Source organism: Microcaecilia unicolor, chromosome 2, assembly GCF_901765095.1.
Source record: "Microcaecilia unicolor chromosome 2, aMicUni1.1, whole genome shotgun sequence".
NCBI lineage: Eukaryota > Metazoa > Chordata > Amphibia > Gymnophiona > Siphonopidae > Microcaecilia > Microcaecilia unicolor.
The window spans coordinates 171,252,692-171,260,218 of NC_044032.1; positions in this window are offsets into that span (position 1 = coordinate 171,252,692).

The following is a 7,527-nucleotide window of genomic DNA, read 5'->3' on the forward strand; positions in this document are numbered from 1 at the left end:
TGTTAAAAAGCAGCAGTCCCAGCACAGACCCCTGGGGAACCCCACTAACTACCTTTCTCCATTGAGAATAATGACCATTTAACCCTACTCTCTGTTTTATATCTTTTAACCAGTTTTTAATCCACAATAGAACACTACCTCCTATCCCATGACTCTCCAATTTCCTCTGGAGTCTTTCATGAGGTACTTTGTCAAACGCCTTCTGAAAATCCAGATACACAATATCAGCCGGCTCCCCTTTATCCACATGTTTGTTCACCCCTTCAAAGAAATGTAGTAGATTGGTGAGGCAAGATTTCCCTTCACTAAATCCATGTTGACTTTGTCTCGTTAATCAATGCTTTTGAATATGCTCTGTAATTTTGTTCTTAATAATAGTCTCTACCATTTTGCCCGGCGCCGACGTCAGACTCACCGGTCTATAATTTCCCGGATCTCCTCTGGAACCATACACCACAACAAATATAACAAGACAATTATAAGAATGCAATTACCAGTACCTTACATAAATTGGATTTGTTCTTTTCTGCTCTTTCATTCTTTTTTGGAGTAAAGAAGCACACAATTTGCTCTCAATATAATTACTTTTGATTAGACTTTTACTAGTATTTTTTTTTTATCCAGGCACTCCTCACATTTATCAGTACTGGCATCTACTACTGTCAGCACATTTACAAATGTGTGAACACAGTATCCTAAAATCTGCATGAAGAGAGGTTTAAAGTTTGCTTTATAACTGCAGTAGACACAGCCTACACTTCACATGCTGAAACACATTAGCCCTTTTTTCATAATTAGCATAACAAATTGTCAGGTTTGGTACTCATTCCCTTTCTGCCTGTCCTCCTTTCCCCTGTTCCACTCAGTGCTGTGTTTGAAAAGAGGGTGAATCTTTTTGGCACAGACTTCCTACGTTACCACTCACTTATTCCATTTATGTTTATTCTGAGAAATCTTTTGTACATTTCTTCTTAAAAGTGCTGCTCATTGTTTAACAGATTTCTCTAGCTATTCACTTATTTGAAAAGGGATTCCTCCATCATGGAGAACTAAATTTAAACGTTATCTCAATATCAAGATTAAAAGAATAATTTTCTGAGGTACCATCTTAAATATCTACATAATTAATATCCGAGTTTTGCAAGTGCTCAGTTATTTCCTTTATTACAGTTGTGATAATAACCCTGGGTCCCATGCTCCTCTGAACCTTTTATAACTTGCACAACACTCCCAGCGTTATAGTTTCCCTGAGTTCAGGTCAAGGCCACAAAGTGATCCACTCCGGTTTTCTTCCTTTTTTCCAGCTAAGCAGTGTTAACATAAGTACAGGAAACAAAAGGAAAATAACAATCAGTAGCATCCACAAAAGTGGTATCAATCCTAAGTGCATTTGTATCTGGTTCTGTTCCACCAGGGGCATCTGGCTCAACTTCAAATATTCCTTACAAGCTTCTTTCAGCAGGCTGCCCTTTCACTATTGAAGGCTGGCAACTCCCTGCTCCCATAAGCTTCTTTCATTGGTCTGCTCCTCCACTGCTGAGGCTGGCAGCTCCTCGTTTCCACAGACTTCTTTCAGCGGTCTGCCCCTCCATTATTGAGGTTGGCAGCTCCCTACTCCAACAGGCTTCTTTCAGCGGTCTGTTCCTCCACTATTGAGGCTGGCAGCTCCTCGCTCAGAGGCTTCTTTCAGTGGTCTGCCCCCTTCACTATTGTGGGCTGGCAGCTCCCTGCTTCCATAAGCTTCTTCCTGTGGCTTCCCACAACTGCCTTTTGCAGTACCTGGAATTCCTTTAGCAGGCTTCCTATTCCAGTTCACCACTCTCTGCTTCACAACCAGGATTACCTTTCTCCCTACACTCCATAACCTCCAGGCGGGAGAGAGTAGCACCTTCCTCTTCCCAGGTGCTCTCTTTCTTCTCTGCCCTTCTGGCTCGAGCCTGCCTATTTTCAGCTGGGAATGGGAATGTCTCCTCCCCCTAGCTTCCACTCCTGATGAGGCACGTCTTGCTGTTTCCACCCAGGGGAGCTGGACGTTCTTACTGAGGCTCCCCCTGGCTGCTAAACAAGGTAACTTCACCTCTAGCTTAGGAGGAACAATCCTAATCCTTTCTTCCTGAAGGCATTCCAGTTTTTCTTTTCTTCCCTTAGGTCTAAGTCCATAAGCTTTATCCCTAAGGGTTGTTTTGCTGGGAATCCACCCCCTAGAGGGGCCATCTGGGATTGCCTCATCACACAATAGAACACCTCTATAGACCAGGGACTCTATTAATTACCAGTGTTGTCTTTTTGTAGTCGTTCAGCCAAATACCTCATGTCCTCAGAATGTTCCTCAACAGAGGTGTAAAATTATACTAACCTCATTCTTTCAGTTCAAAACCGAAAGAAGGAATTGAGAACTAACCCCCTTTTTAGAACGATCAACGAATTAATTATCTTCCGTAAATCTCTGAAGACTTACCTCTTTGACAAAGCCTACCACGAGAACCCATAGCTAACTATAACACAACACCTTCCAACTTGAGTCAGAATGTATCTCTCTACAATTGCTTGATCAAATCCTCTTGTCTTCATTGACTTCTTTGTAACACCAAATGTATATTTCATCCTGGTATGGCGATGCCACAACAGGTCTTTGTAAGCCACATTGAGCCTGCAAATAGGTGGGAAAATGTGAAATAAATAATAATAATAATGCCGACACACAGCCCATTCAAAATGAATGGGCTGTGTTGGCATTACCACACCGGCAGCTGCTAGTGTGGCTTTGTAAAAGGGGGAGGGGTTTAAATAAATTTTGAGTCCAGGAACCAGACAGATGTTACAAAGTTTCATCAGATTTTATTTGAATTCCAATAGAAAAATTAGTAAGATGTTATCAAAATGGAATTAACTGCGGTGGCGCCAGGCCCCCTCCGGAGGCCCGGGCCCGGGGACTTTTGTCCCTCCGTCCCCCCCTCTCGGCGGCCCTGTCCCTGACTAGACACAATATCTGCTTAGCAGGTCCCACTTACACTAAGCCCTGAAGGCCTTGCCTTGTCAGAACAGAATCTTAAATTTATTTTTTAAGGAAATGGGAAAAACTTTCCCTGAGCTGCGTTTTTTCTCTTGAACACTTGTGAAATCACTCAGCCACTTTTCTCAGACACGCTTAGACCTAGTCCAGACACTCACTAACACGTAGAAAAATAAAATGTAACACCCCTTTATTTTTTCCCCACAAAGGACTCTAAACTCTTCCTTTTAAATTTAACAATTGTGTTTGTGGACACTGGACCAACGTTCAAACACTTTACACCCAAAATTCTGTCTCTCATGCAGAGCTCTCATGCAACCATCCACTCTTTTCAGTGTCTTCAGCTCTTCTGCCAACAGCCAGTCAAGCTGTTGCTAAGGGAAATGGTGACTCTGTTTACACCATCTGACCTCCGCCAGCCAATCACTACAAAAATTATTGCTAATCACCCAAAGTGACCTAAAACCCCTAATCAGCTCAAATCACAAACACCATATTTTTCTCCCAAGTTTTAAAACACGTTTAAACAATTTTCTCCCAAATTTCCCATAACCCCCCCCAAAACCCATTGATGTCCCCTCAAACTAAATAAGCACCACCTTAGACATGTCTCCAAGTCATGCAAGCCCAAAATGAACCACTAGAAGCTTCAAAATCAGTCTATACCGTAAATCACAATTTTAACCAAATAAATAATTTTTTCAGGAACCTCGTCACCCTAGCCAATCCCCAGACCCTCCCAAGTACCAAAAATAAAATTTTAACGTTATCCCCTGGAGCCTGAGCCCTGCAGCTCCAAAACCACTTTTTTTAGATTAAAATAATTATTTAGGATGCCCAAGGGACCTATTACCTGGGTCCCAGGATGATCTAAGTTCGACCCCCAGATGGACCTCTGATGACTGCGGTGGCTGTCTGTGATTTTTAGCAGCAGCTTGTCGGGCAGCATAATAAATCGAGGCCTGGCTTCAGCTGAGGCCTGTTGGAGCTCTGGCCTGTGCCTCGCATATGCGCAAGAGCTCAGGCGGCCCAGGGCAAATGCCTGCTGTTTTATAGCCTCCCGGCGGCAACCTCCTTCTTCATGGCAGTGCGGCTAGTCATGCCTGCCGTGGTTCTGCTCCTGCTGCCCCAAACTTTCCCCTGACTCACCAATGGTGCTGATGGGCCAAAACACCACCTGGGCCCCAGGTAAAATAATAATAATTGTTTCTCTCATGGGTTACATTACTTTGGGGTCCTTTTACAAAGAGGACACCCCTAGCGAATGCAATTTCTGACGCTATAACATTTTTTTTATTTTTGCAGCACTGATGTGTATCCAGCAGTAATCGGGCAGTGTGCAGCACTGCCCGGTTACTGCCGGGTTAGCGTGGGAGCACTTACTGCTACCTCAATTGTTGGCGGTAAGTGCTCTCCCCCACCGAAATGGCCATGTGGCAAGGATGCACAGCCATTTCTTTAAAAAAGAAAGACCTCCCTTTTACCTACTGCGGTAAAAGGGAATCTTGGCGAGTGTAAAAAAAAACACACACTGATGCCAGCATAGGCACCATTTTGCCACAGCTTCATAAAAGAACCCCTTTATTATTTGTTCCCATGAATATTTGTTCCATGCTCTGATTTTGTGGACTATGGATTATGTTGGTAGAAAGAATTTCTTATTATGTATAATCTTTTTTTTCCCCTTTTGAATTCTATTCTATTCATCAGTCTTATATACCAAATGTTCCCTTAAAAAGGTCCCAAAGTGGTTGACAAAAAATTAAATCCTTATAATGTTATTTTTCTTCTTTCATAATTTTCCTTACAGTTTTTCTTAGCTGTGTATTCTATAAAATTGCATAAATATAAAACATTTTAAAACAGCATATCTGGGTTGCAAAGCCTTCACTCTAGAACAAGATACAATGAATTGCTCAAGCCAGTAAATTTATTTTTATTTTATTTATGCATTTGCATCCCGCATTTTCCAAACTAGTGGTAAGTTCAGTGTGGTTTACACTTAAGGTAGACAAATTACAAAGTTGTTTGGTGTCGACGCAAGCCTAGTTCAATTCTATCAGTGCTCATATGATGAGGTGTGATGACTGGGGTCTCCTTGGCTATGTGAGTTCGTTGGAAAGGAATTTCCTGAAAAGTGGGCTTTCAGATGTTTTCAGAATGTTAGGTAGTTGTTCATGCATTTTAAGTCTTTCAGTAGAAAGTTCCAAATTTTGGTGCAAACGTACGTGAAACTGGTTATAAATGTAGATTTGTATTTTAGGCCTTGACATTTGGGAAAGTGAAGGGTGAGATAGGATCTTACGCCCTTGATTGCGTTGTGTATTAGTAAGTCTATTAGGCCAGTCATGTATTCTGGTGTGAGGCCAAAGATTATTCTGTGGGCCAGGGAACATATCTTGAAGGATATGCATCCTTTGAATGGTAGCCATTGTAGGTTTTGGAGTAGTGGTCTCATTCTTTCAAATTGTTTTTTTCCGAATATAAGTCTTGCTGCTGTGTTTTATGCTGTTTGTAATCTCTTTAATGTTTGTTCCTTGCATCCTGCGCAGATTCCATTGCAATAGTCTGCATGGGCAAGAACCATGGTTTGGACAAGTATGCGGAATACATCTCTTGGGAAATAGTATTTTTATATGTTTGAGTTTTCACATAATATAGAACATTTTCTTTGTAGTGTTTGTTACCTGGTCATCGAAGGATAGACTGCAGTCTATAGTTGCTCCTAGGATTTTTAATTTGTCTGCTATTGGGATGGATGTTCCCATGGTGTTGATGTTTGTGAAATATTCGGTATTGTATAGTGATGTATTAGGCAATGTGTTTTTTCCCTATTCAGTTTTAATTTGAACCCTGATGCCCAGGTTTTAATAGTGTTTATGCTGTCCAGGATCCCTGTAGCGATTTCAGATAAATTGTTTTTGAAAGGGATGAATATTGACACATCATAGGCATATATAATGGGGTTAGAGCCTTGTTTGGTCAGGGAAAGGGTGCCATCATTAAATTGGATAGTATTGGTGAATGTGGCAAGCCCTAGGGGACCCTGCAATCAGCTTTGCATGGAGAAGAGTTTGAGGAATTTATCTTCACTTGTTAAGACCTGGTAGTCGGAACTCCATTGAACCATTTGAGTACCTTTCCTCTGAGGCCAATTTTATTGAGTATTCTTTGTAGGATTTGGTGGTTAACCATTTCGGATGCACTAGACATGCCAAATTGCAGTAGGAGGATGTTTTCCCGACTGAGATTTCCTTTTTTGAATTTAGCCAGTAGCGTAATCAGCACCGTTTCTGTGCTGTGAGAAGGCCTGAAGCTGATTGGGATTTGTATAGTATGGAAAGTTTATTTATGTAGTCAACTATCTGGTTGGCTGCTATGCCTTCCATTACTTTAATCTTTAGCGGTATGGAAGCCATTGGCCTGTAGTTCGAGGTATCTTTGATATTTTTCTTGGCATCCTTTGGAATAGGCATGTGCAATATGTTGCCCTTTTTCATTGGGAACTGACCTTCCCGAAACATGTAGTTGAGGTGGGAGGTAAGTTGGTTGATAAATCGGTCAGGGGATGCTTTCAAAATGTAATTGGGGTATGTGTCTAGCATGCAGTAGGCAGTGGAGAATTTTCTTACTGCTTGTGCTACTATCTCATTTCTGAGCTAGGTGAAGGTCATCCATGTCCTGTCCACTGGAGATTCCTTAGGGGGGTAATCCAGTTTGTCTGTAAAAGTTTCAAGTTTGGTGTCATCTTGTAGTAAACTCTTCCTTAAATTGAGGATCTTCTCTTCGAAGTGTCTGGCCATTTCTCTCTATAGTCTGTGCCTACTTGTCCTTTATAAAACTTCACATTAGCCTTTCTTATTTTGATCTTGTATCTGTTTCACGCTTCCCTCCATGCGGTTCTGTTGGTTTCATTTTTGGTTTTCATCCATGATCATTCTTGTCTTCCGCAGTATGCTTTTAATGCTTTCAGGTCCTCATTGTATCAAGGAGCTGCTTTGTGATTTCGTCTGGTTTTAGTTTTTATGGGGGCTATTTCATCTAGTATGGTAGTTCTTCTTTTGTCCCATTCTGATAGGAATTCTTCAGAATCAGTTGTTGGTGTCCACTGATTTTCATATATAGCTGTCCAGAATTTGGTTGGATCAACCTTTCCTCACAATTTGTATGTTTTTCATGTCTGTGGTGGTCATGTCCCATGCTCTTTTTAATAGAGGGTCATGCTAAGCCTAAAGTGGTGGGACCAAGGTTTTTCTGTCCATCTGAGGTCCTGTATTTTGAAGTCCGTGTCCAGTGAAAATCTATATGCAAGTAGGTCTAGGGCATGGCCTTTGACATGGGTTGCAGTCACTAATGGTCATTGGAAGTCCCATAATTGAAGGAATTTGTCTCAATCTTTGGTGCCGTTTTTGCTCTGGTTTTCTAAGTGTAGGTTAATATCTCCTATTACCATCATATTGGAGTTGGCTACACATGTGTGTGAGATGAAGTCCATGAAGTTTGTTTGAGCTGCT